Source organism: Phocoena phocoena, chromosome 1, assembly GCF_963924675.1.
Source record: "Phocoena phocoena chromosome 1, mPhoPho1.1, whole genome shotgun sequence".
In the NCBI taxonomy this organism is placed as follows: Eukaryota; Metazoa; Chordata; class Mammalia; order Artiodactyla; family Phocoenidae; genus Phocoena; species Phocoena phocoena.
Genome location: NC_089219.1, coordinates 177334494 through 177346717, shown reverse-complemented (window position 1 = coordinate 177346717; position 12224 = coordinate 177334494). Strand labels below are relative to the sequence as shown.

Genomic DNA, 12224 nt, shown 5'->3' with positions numbered 1-12224 from the left:
ATGTTTTAGTAAAATAATCAGCCCCTTCTTTCTGGATGGCTCAATCCTCTTGTCCATTTGAAAACAGTGATTAACCTTTAAATATTAAGCTTAAGCGTTGCATTATCTCTCCTTCAAAAACACTTATAACTTAACTAGGCAAAACTACACCCCATCCATTGGACTTCACTCTATCTAATATGTAATTTCATAATAAGAATTGCAAGCTTCTGTTGCTCATTTTGTCACCTTTTTTTTTTCTACTTGATTCTAGCCTTTGATTATAGGAAAAGTTTCTTATTCATTTTTGTAAATGGAGCACACAGCATTCTGCCAGCAACACATGAAGATTTTATTACATATTGTAATAAAATAAAGGGTGAAAACTACACAAAACAAATGTATACTGTAAAGAATTATTAAAATGCTAACACCCTTGGAACTACTACTCAGGTCAAAAAATAGTACTTTGCTTGTCACCTAGAAGCCCCATCCATGTGTCCCACCACAATTACAAATTCTCTGTCTCCCCATGAGTAACTATTATCCTGGAGTTCATAATGATCACTTCATTTTTAGTTTTATAACCCAGATATGCATGCTTTTATATTTATCCGTTCCCTTTTTAAACTTAATATGACTTTTAAGTCTCTTTTAATAAGTCCCTCATCAATTCTCTTCTTTCCTTACAATTCATCTACTGAAAAACTGGGCTGTAGTTTTTCTCATCATCTGGACCTTGCTGACTGAACATTCATGGTTCAGTCCAACAGGTTCCTCTGCTTCTGAATGATACTTGCGGGTAATATCACAGCAAGTATGATGAATACTTCAGGAATTAAAGGCATGACTCTCTATGGTCAAACCTACATACATTGTAATTGTATGATAAATTACCTCCTGCCGTAACTAAGGACTTGCCAAAATGAGAATTTAGAGCTTTATATGCTGACCAAAACTATTTTTATATCCCTCTCATATTGCAATATATTTTAATTTTTATGTCATTGGCAAATATAAAACTTCATTCAAATATCCAAAGGGATTAAAAAACTTGCCTTTATAAATTCATAGACTTAAAGCTGTGGATGAATTTCAACCCATAGTTGAGACAATCAAGAATGAGAAAAATTACATGACTTGTTCACTGTCAGCATATTACTGGCAGAGCTGAAACTGGAATCTGGTTTTTATAATTCCCAGGCCTTCCCCAAGCTCATCTGTGAGTGGCTAAAAGCTTTGAGCTGGGAAAATGCTCTGCTTATGTTCTATGTATAGCATCCCTCTCTTTAGTTATGACTTGACTCCTACAAGGTTCCTTTTCCTCTCCCACAGAGGCTTTAATCTGCAAGTGGATAAAAGCTCCCATTAGCCTGACTCTCTTCCAGGCTTTAGTCCCAGGACAATTCACCCACTTTCTCTAGTATTATGCAGTTCAATGGTGTCCTTCCCAACCTGCAGTCCTGTAAAGGCCTCTTTTCTAGTGCCTAATTGCTATTTTTGCTAGGACTCAAATAATATATTGTTAAGTTTTTAAATTTGATCAGAAATTTATTTTTAATAAGTTTTTTTTTTGGAAGGATTATAGATTTATAGAAATGTTACAAAGATAATACAGGATCTGTCACATACTCTTTCCCTACTGTCGCCATTGCTAACATCTTACATAATCCTGGTGCATTTGTCAAAACTAAGAAATCAGCATTAGTCCATTACTGTGAACTAAACTAGACTTTATTTGGATTTCTATTCTTTCTACTAATGCCATTTTTCTGTCCCAGGACCCAGTCGTGAATTCTACGTGGCATTTCCTAATCGTATCTCATTTGTTGCCTCTGTCCATGACAGTGTCTTGGTCTTTCCCTGTTTTTCATGACCCTGGCAGTTTTGAGGAGAACTGATCTGGTATTTTGTAAAGTATCTCTCATTTTGGGTTTGTCTGATGTTTTTATCATGACTTGACTGAGGTTATGGATTTGGGAGAAGGTACCAAAGAAGTGAATCACATCACATCAGTGGGAACGCACTATCAACATGACTTACCATTGGTGGTGCTGACCTGATCTCCTGGCTAAGGTAGAGTTTGCCAGCTTTCTCCACTGAAAAGTTCTTTTTCTAACCTTTTCATGTGCTATTCTTGGGAAGCAACTCACTAAGTTCAGCCCACAATTAAGGAGGAGAAGGAAGTATCAATATAAATTATTTTTAATTCTTTTGTAAGGAAGATTTATCTCTTTCCTTCTATTTATCCAGTAATTTATCAGTATGGACTTGAGTATATTTATATTTTGAGTTACAATCTGGTACCATAGTATTTATTTTGCTGTTCAGTTGTTCCTTCTTTTGTCATTCAAATTAGTTCCTCATTGCAGGCTTTTTAAGAGATAAAATGCACTTAATTTCTCAAATATCACTATGAGAAGCAAAAAAATTGTTAGGTATCAACAAAAAGAAATTTTTGAATTACTGTGATGGATTTTGTCCCCCCCAAAAAAAAATTTTTTAAAACTTTGGAAAATATCATACAATTTTCACTGTAGTTTGAAAGTAGATAGAATATCATAAGTCCCCATACCTTTAACACTCAGTTTTAAAATTAACACTGTTTTGCCACACTTTCTTTATCCTTTTTGTCCTGATTTTTGAAATTTGATTAAACATTTTAAATCAAATCCCAGACATTAATATTTCCCTTTTAAATATTTCAGCATGTCTTTATAAAGAATAGTTTCTAGATAACCACAATGCCATTATCATACCTAAAAAATACCTTGATATCTTTACTAAACCCAGTCCATATTCAAATTTCTTTTATTGCTCAAAAATGTCTTTGTATAGTTTGTTCTAATCAGCATCCAAAAATATGTCCACACGTTGCAATTGTTAGTTATGCCTCTTAAACCACTTATAGTATAAAACAATATTATGTTCTGACGCCCCCCAATTTTTCATGTTATTTACTAGTTGAAATAAATGGGTCACATATGGATTTGTGTCTACTGGCTGTATCCTAAGATAGTTCAGTGGGTTCAGGTGGTAACAAAATGACTCCTTCATTGTATCATTGTGCTTTTTCCCCAGTGATGAGCTTGGGATACATTGATACCATGTAAATATTCAGTTCTTTATCCATTATTCACCAAATGTCTGTAGTATATATTCATTATCATTGCCCAAGCCTGTCATTTAAGCAGCAGTACAAAATGATGTTTTCTAATTCTATAATTCCTTCCACTCAATTTCCATGGAATTTTTCTGTAAAGAATAACATTTCCTTATTGATCAGGACTTTTTGGTTATTCCGAAATATAAGTCATTTGAAGTCACCTGACCAATACTTAATTTTTCCTCTATTATTACTCTAAGTTGTTTTTAGTAATGAGTTGTTCCTCTAGCACCTATGATATTTTGTGTATACTTATTTGTTCTCTCTCTCTCTCTTTTTTTTTTTGTTTGTTTGCTTTTTTGGCGGTACGCGGGCCTCTCACTGCTGTGGCCTCTCCTGTTGCGGAGCACAGCCTCCGGACGTGCAGGCTTAGTGGCCATGGCTCACGGGCCCAGCCGCTCCACAGCATGTGGGATCTTCCCGGACCGGGGCACGAACCTGTGTCCCCTGCATCGGCAGGCGGACTGTCAACCACTGCGCCACCAGGGAAGCCCCAAAGACACCTTTATATCTCTCCTCAGTTAGGAAATTCCAAGGGTTTGGGGAGCTGTGAGTCTGGAACCCTGGACGAAGACCCACTAACATATGAGAAATGGTCATTGGGATAACCAAATATATATTTCTTATGAATCACTATACTGCACATGGCTTTGCTGAATTTAATGGTAAACACTGTGTTGAAAGTGTCCCTCTCTTAAGGCTATACTATTTTGTATTCTCACCAAGAATGAAGGTGAGTGCCTGTTACCTCACAACCTTAACAACAAGTTGCATTTTCAAGCTTTTGGATTTTTACTGAGAGATAAATATAAAGTGGTCGTTCATTATTTTAAAAAATATTTTGTTTTGTTTTAGTGTGTGTAGCTTAATTTTTTAATTAACTCTTTATTTTGAAATAATTATAGACACACAGAAAAGTTGCAACATAATAAAGTCAGTTTATATTTACCCTTCACCTTGCTATACCTAAGGTTAATATCATACGTAACACACAACGATGGTAAAATTACCAATACAAGGAAATTAACATTGGTATAGTATTATATTTTAAACAACTTCACTGAGATATCTTTTTTTTTTTTTTTTGCGGTACACGGGCCTCTCACTGTTGTGGCCTCTCCTGCTGTGGAGCACAGGCTCCGGACGCGCAGGCTCAGCGGCCGTGGCTCACGGGCCTAGCCGCTCCACGGCATGTGGGATCTTCTTGGACCGGGGCACGAACCTGTGTCCCCTGCATCAGCAGGCGGACTCTCAACCACTGCGCCACCAGGGAAGCCCCTCTCTGAGATATCTTTGACATACAAAAAAATGTATATATTTAAGGGGTACAATTTGATGTTTTGATATATGTATACGTTGTAAGATAATAATAATAATCATCACCACAATCATAAAAGACTTATCCACCCCTCTACATAGTTACTGTGGTGTGTGTGTGTGTGTGTGTGTGTGTGTGTGTGTAGAAGATTTTAGATCTATCCTCTTAGCAAATTTAAAGTGGATAATATAGTATTGTTAACTGTGGTCACCATGCTGTACATTAGGTCTCCAGAACTCATTCATCTTGCATAACTGAAACTTTGTATCCTTTGGAGGTACAAAATAATTAAATAAATTATAGACTTAATTCAAATTTTATCAGTATTTCCATAAATGCCCCTAAATGCTTGTTTAATTTTCCCTTGTCTTATGTCTGAATCTGAACATAGTTTTGTATATTTAAATCCTAATTGCATTTGTTTCTCTTTTTCATAACTTCTTCCCATTTTCACTTCGGGTTCGGTCTTTCTATTTTGATTTTTAGGAGCTCTTTAAGTGTTAAGGATGTTAGCTCTTTTTATATGTTCTGTATTTTATTTTTACCACAGTTTGTCTTCTGCCTATTGTTTTCTAGGTTACGTTTTAATGAAATTGTTTTATTTTAATATAGTCAAATTATCAAATGTTTTAGTTTTCACTTTTAGTTTTTGAGTCATATTTAGGAAGAATTCTATCCTCTCTCAGTTGTTTTTTTTTTTTTGCGCTTCGCGGGCCTCTCACTGTTGTAGCCTCTCTCGTTGCGGAGCACAGGCTCCAGACGTGCAGGCCCAGCGGCCGTGGCTCACGGGCCCAGCCGCTCCACGGCATGTGGGATCTTCCCGGACCGGGGCATGAACCCGTGTCCCCTGCATTGGCAGGCGGACTCTCAACCACTGTGCCACCAGGGAAGCCCCTCTCTCAGGTTTTACTGAAATTTACTCATGGTTCCTGTTAACACTGGCATAGTTTCATTTTTAATATTTAAATCTTTGGGGCATTTGGAATTTATCATCTTGTAAGTAGCAAGGTGAGAATGTACATTTATCTTTTTTGTAATGGTTATACATCTGTCCCAACATAACTGCTTTAAAAATGCCATCTTTTCCCCACTGATTTGAGATGCTAATCTTCTAGTATATTAAATTTCTCTAAGATTTAAGTCTATTTCTAAACTTTGGATTTTGTCCTAGTTGGCCTATCGAAAAGTGCAGCAATCATATTTTTTTAAACTGTGCATTTTATTATATTTTTACAGTATGTTAAATATTTTATAGACTTAGTCTTTTTCCCTTTTTTACATGGTTTTCTTGGTTCCTCTTGTTTATTCTTTTTTTCTATGTTATTGTTTAAATTAATTTGTCTGGTACTGTGTTGGGGGCCATGGGGCATTGTATATTTAGGGGATTTTATTAATATTGTGTCTCATTTTTAAATTAAAAGTTAAAATCTCTATATATATTTTTTTGCCCTAGATGTGTTTTACATATTTTTGTCACTTTATGTTACATTTTCAAAGGGTGGAAATAAGGATCTAGGATATTTTTCTTGCAGATCATCCCTAAATAGGAATGTTAGAAATTGTATCACAGTGGTAATTCATGTATTCAATATTATACATCAAAAATGAATTGTGGCTTCTAGTTTCAGACCAAACATGTAAAGAGCTTGGAAGTCAGAACTCCCATTTTTATGATAAGAAAAAAACTGGACAATGATATCTTGGATGCATCAGAGAACTAGGTTACAGGGTAAACCAGCAACCCAACACCTAGAGAGATAAGTGCACCCAGAGAGATACAGCAGTAGAAGCTGTTGGAACCATAAACTGGTAGTAATACTTAAGTGGTAATTTTGGTGAATTCTGGGAGGTTGAGTGGAGACTAGTGTGAGGGTGAAAAACTGCTGGGAACCACAACCTTAGAGAGAACCCACATTTTTATGGGCTTTCCTTCCAGGAACCCCATCACGTGTCTATGGTGAAAGTCCAAGAAAGATCCCCTCTTGGCTCTGGGAGGGGGAAGGGAAGAGTAACCATTTAGAAACATGTTCAGAGCCTTCTCCATATCAGAGGTCTACTTTCCAGTAGAAAGGACTTCGCCCAATTCTTAAACTTTATCCAGATGAAGGAAGAGAACTCACTTCAGCCTTCCTGTCTTACTTAAGGGGTGGAAAAACAGGCATCTAGAATCAGGGCTTCAAATAAATCGATTTAGGAATGTTGCAGCCAGAGAAAGGCATAGGAGGCTGAAGGTAAAAAGGCTGGATTAACACCTGTGAAGGTCATACCTCCGAGACACAGGCACATCAAATGATTGAGATTTAATCAGAAGATCATAGAATGTTCTTCTTCCCCCCCCCCCCCCCCCCGACCTTACCACCACATCGACAGAGCTCAGGTATAATAAAAGTGGATTGTAGCTGAAAGAACTAAAATACAGACTCTAGGAGCAGGGATACTTAGTGAAGCCCAAAGCCAAGTGAGGACATCAAAACAAGGACACTGGAAAAATTTCAATTCGAATATCCCATTGTCCCCTTGTGTGAGAAGTTGCATGTGCCTTTCTCCTCTACAGAATAAAAGCTCTTGGTGGGTAGAGACCACATTGTATCATCTTGGCATGGTCTGCTTTGGTAATGAACAGGTTGTCAGCAAGGTTTTTCAAGTGAAGACATGGGTAAACAAGCATGTTTTCATATTATGAGAATTTATAAGGGAATGACAAGAAATCCAGAGGCTTAAAATCTTTATTTTAATATATTTATTATTTCATTGAAAATACCCACTTACAAAAGTTGATATTTCTCCCACTTCACATTGTTTCCATTTACTATACATAAGTGGCTAAATCGGGGAGGCCAGTAATGATTAAGTATATATTATAGTTGTAGGCACTTCTGTTGGAAATTTCCACATAATTTTGTTTTTAATTTCATGAACATTTCACCCAGAGTCCTGGAGTGTTTTAGTGTTTTTATAATGAAATTCCCTCTCAACTCCACATGCTCCATATTCACTCACACCACTCTTTTTTTTTTAAGTGTCTTATTTTTATTTTACTGAATTCAGAATGTGGCATTTACAGAAGAAATGACACAAGTGGTGCAGCCACCCAAGGACCAAGATGATAGTAAGCTGCGTTGCAAACCCCGATGTAAATTCCCACTAAATGAAAAAGCTGGGTTCCAATTCTTCATTAAAAGGTTTTGGTGGATATTTTCAGTAACCTTCAGATATAGATACCCAACCCCATGGCTAGCAGATGAGAGAGAAGAGACGGAAGAGAAACTTTAGAAACTCTGCAGAGAAGATGCCCCCTTTCTCCCTAACACTCGTGTTCCTCAAGCTGAGCGCGATCGTGCGCTGCGGGGGTTTGAAGAGGAACTGGGGGTGGGGGTGAGGAGTGATGTTTTCTGGCTGACTTGACCAGTCCCATATCCAGTCTGAGTTTTTCTTCAAGAGGCTTTCTCCGTCTTTCTTTGTCTCCATGTAATCTTCCTCCGACTGAGAGCTGTTTTTCTCATCAATATTAGTGTGTCTGCTTTGGAAGCTCCATTGGTATCTTGCGAGGTCTATGAGCGAGGTGGGCGGTCACAGAGAGAAGTCTTGGGGCTACTCCGTCCAGACTCATGCTGCACACCCAGCAGTATTTCTTCCACGTCGCCATTATAAACAGAAACAGAGTCTGGAACAACGCTGGCGTTCCCATTATTGCCAAAGTGTAATTCCACCCAAGAGCCATGCAACCACTCCTCCTGCAGTGCGGGTGGCTTACTCTGAGACACGGCACCTGGGCGAGGGTGCTGCGGGAGGCGAGACGGCGTCGGGGTCGACGTGGGGTCAACGTCAGCGAAGGCGGCGGCGGGGTCGACGTGGGGTCAACGTCAGCGAAGGCGGCGGCGGGGTCGACGTGGGGTCAGCAGGCGCTCTGAGGCGGGAGTGCGAGCGGCGGTGGCGTCGGCGTCGGGCCAAGGAGCTGGAGGCCAGACTCACCACGCACACACCGCTCTGTTTTGAAAGGTAATGGCAGCCACCATTTAGGTAATGTGTTTACATTTCTTTTGTGGTCTTGACCGACCAAGCTGACGTTTAGCAGTGATTACCTCTGACCCGCGTTTACTTCTGCGATGAGGATCTCATCATTGCTCGCAACTGTGTAAAAGAAATGACCTCTGAGAAACAGTCTCAGTGAAAACCTTCTTTGGTCATAGTTGTCCTCTGCTCTTTGAATCTAGTAGCATTCATACCCATATTCCCTGAGCATCGGTCAGAAAAGGTGTTTGGTTTGGTTTATTTTGTTAAATACTGGAACACAGATGCTAAAATGAGGTATGTCTAGGATGTAGTGTTGATGGAAAAATTGGGAAGGAAACTAATAATAAACAAAATACCTCTGTATCTAGGGGGCGACAGAGAAAGTGAGACTGTCTTCAGAAATCCAACTTAAGATACTGCTTATTGGATTCCTAATGAAGGAAGGAGACCCTTAAATTCTAGGTGACCAGGTTTTAACCTTAGGATAGAACTAAAACTAGAAATAATACGTATAATACATAAATTATGTATCTTGTATTTTCAGTCACTTTTTCGTAACGTGTTTAAATATGGTTCACGTGAAGTTCATAAACATGATTTAAATACCAGCATTTGACATTTTTCCTCCAGCTTTGTCCAAGTCCAAGAAACTGAGAGAAATAGTATTTCAAGTGACGTTAGTGTTCAGCTCACTGGAAAGTTAGGTTTTTGAACAAGGATGGTTCATCAGGCTTTTTCATTGACCGGATAAAATATTCTTTCAGGCCTTCTAAAGCCTTCGCTCTTTTTCTTTGCCCATCTCGCAAACTCGGGCTGTTAAGCACCTCCGGTTGCCTTGACACTGAGAATGAGGTGCTCTTGACGGCAGACACAGGGAGGAAGTGCCCTGGTTTTGAGCACAAAAGCTATATTCCTGTTTTATTATCAGTCTCTTTTAAGTTTGATTGTAGAAGTCCATCCTCTAGGGTCCAACCTACTGGGACTGTACTGTCAGACTTGGGCTCCTGGCAAAATGGGTATCAGACCTGAGACTAAAGTTTCCCTGTCACCTTGAGAGGCTCTCTTTCAGAGTGACCAGCTAACCTCCCTCTGAGCTGGCTCTTTATTTCACAACAGGGGTTTCTTTTGTGTTTTTGTCCTCCTTGATTAATCCATTAAGAGAGACAAATTCAAATTTGGATGAAATGACTAGCCCTTGAGTGTGTGTATTCTTTTTTCTAACCTTGAGTGTGTGGATTTTTTAAAAAATTATTTTTAAAACTTTTACTGTAATATAGTAGATGTACAATGTTGTGTTACTTCCTGGTGTACAGCAAAGTGAATCAGTTATACATATACATATATCCACTCTTTTTTTATATTCTTTTCCCATATAGGCCATTACAGAGTATTGAATAGAGTTCCCTGTGCTATACAACAGGTTCTTATAAGTTAACTATTTTATATATAGTAGTGTGTACATGTCAATCCCAATCTCCCAATTTATCCCTCCTCCCCTTATCCCCCGGTAACCGTAAGTTTGTTTTCTATATCTGTGACTGGGTCTTTTTAATAGCAAAATTATATTTGCTTAGAGCTTCTACTGCCTTTCCCAGAATAAATTCTTCATTTCCTTTCTAACGTTACACCATCCCCCAGGGATTTCTTCTCCCACAGAGCTCCAAAATCTCCTATGGGTTACTCACACTTGCTCATGAGTCATGTGGTCTCATTAGTTGCTCTGCCCACCTCTGCAGAATCAGCGCTGCGATGAGCAAGTCAGAGACCAGGTGGTCCTGAAATGGCCTGGACTGAACCCTCTTGGCCCAGTGCTTTACTCACCACCATCGGTCTGATGCACCTGTCCAGATTTCTGCCTCATTCCTACTGGTGCAAATGTTCTCTCCTGAGGAAAAGCAGGAATCTCTTCCCATTATATCATGTTTAGCTCCACAGCAAAAGTCCTTTTACTTCAGCAGTTATGTTGGGAAAGGGCTAACCTAATTCATCATTACTTCACTTGAATTCTTTCGGTGTTCATGAAAATTTACATAGTCATCAAGTGCATACACCTTAGCAAACTGTTTCCTATTGCTGCTGTACCAAATTACCACAGACTTAGTGGCTTAAATCAACACAAATTTATTCTTTTACAGTTCTGGAGGTCAGAAGTCCAGGATGTGTCTCACTGGTTAAAATTAGTGTCAAGAGCTTCTGGAAGCTCTAGGGATAAATACATTTTCTTGCTTTTTTCAGCTTCTAGAAGCTGCTCATGGTCCCCCTCCAAAGCCTGCAATGTCTGGTTGAGTTTTTCTCCCATGGTATCACTTTGACACTGACTTTTCTGCCTCCCTCTTTCATGTTTAAGGACCCTTGTGATTACATTGGTCCCACCTGAATAATCCATATTACTCTCCCTATTTTGAGGTCAGTTGCCTAGTAATTTTAATTCCTTCTTTTATCTTAATTCCTCTTTGCTATGTAACATAGTATACCCACAAGTTCTGGAGAACAGGGCCTGGATCTTTGAAAGGCCATTCTTCTGCCTACCACATATACATTCATAATAACTAAAGTCCAGAAAACAGGATGAGGGGAAAATTAAATCACCCTGATGGTTGAGAGTTTGGTTCAATGACAATACGTAATTTTGAAGGTAAATGTGATTTGAGTTCACATATATTTATTGTTCAAATAGTTTTCCTCTAGATCTCTCTGATGCCTAAATTTTAGAGTTCAGATCTTTAATAAAAATGTAAATGTGGAAAGAAGCAGATTTTTTGGCCTCCACAATCCATTCATGTCCTTCACCTCCTCACTTCTGGTAAAAAAAAAAAAAAAAAAAAAAGTGGTTCTTTCAATATAATGACATATTATTTTCTAAGTCACAGTGAAAATGAATGGTAAATACTCTGAAATTGAAAATATAAATAATTTTCCCTTTAGTAGCAAGCCTTCCAAACAGTGTTTTCCAAGTATTTTGAACACAAAGATTTTTTTATTATATCAATATAATCTGACACAAGCTAGTTGTGTTAACTTTCAGCATCTGTGGATTGAGAAATATAACAAAAACTACTGTGACTCTACTAATGTTTAAAATAAGTATGCACATTATTCTTTATGACACACAGGTATGTTTCTGACAATGGCACATATAAGTGTATGATATTCTACGTATTTATTTTATATATACGGCTTTGTACACATAGATAATCAGTTCACAGGCCCCTTGTAGTAACTCTGCACTTCAGAAATCTATGTTAAACCCAGATTGCAAACTATTTCCTAAAAGTCAAAAAACGTCTCAAATCTATCTTCTTAATCTCCATCAAGAACACAATTTTTTTTTCAAATATTTCAGAGCACTGCAAAATGCAGTTACCTCACTTTTGAACAAACAACTTAAAAAGAGTCTACAAGGAAACGTGTTGAAAATTCTGAAACAGAAATGTGCAAATCAATAGATTTTTTATCCCTGTCTCTAGTAGTTGTCTAGTATAAAACTTGTAATTTAAAGTCACTTAATTTACAGAATTGATATGCTCATTAAATACTACTTGATAATTTAACCCACAGTCTCTCAGAACAGATTCTAAGAACTCTTGAGCCAAATGCATATTCAAATTTTACTTCTGATTTAAGACTTTAAGAAATAGGATGCCTGTATATGATAAACCCAGTTTCATACAAGTGAAGAATATTTTGTAGGAATTTATAGTAATATTAAGCTCTCTACCTAAAACCTGAAGTACATTGTTTCATTGA

General features: G+C 37.9%; 1 pseudogene; it reads right to left on the bottom strand.

Annotated features, from left to right (window-relative positions):
* Positions 1-7671: 7671 nt before the first annotated feature.
* LOC136118665 (BCL2/adenovirus E1B 19 kDa protein-interacting protein 3-like) overlaps positions 7672-12224 on the bottom strand; it is a 64051-nt pseudogene continuing 59498 nt past the window's right edge.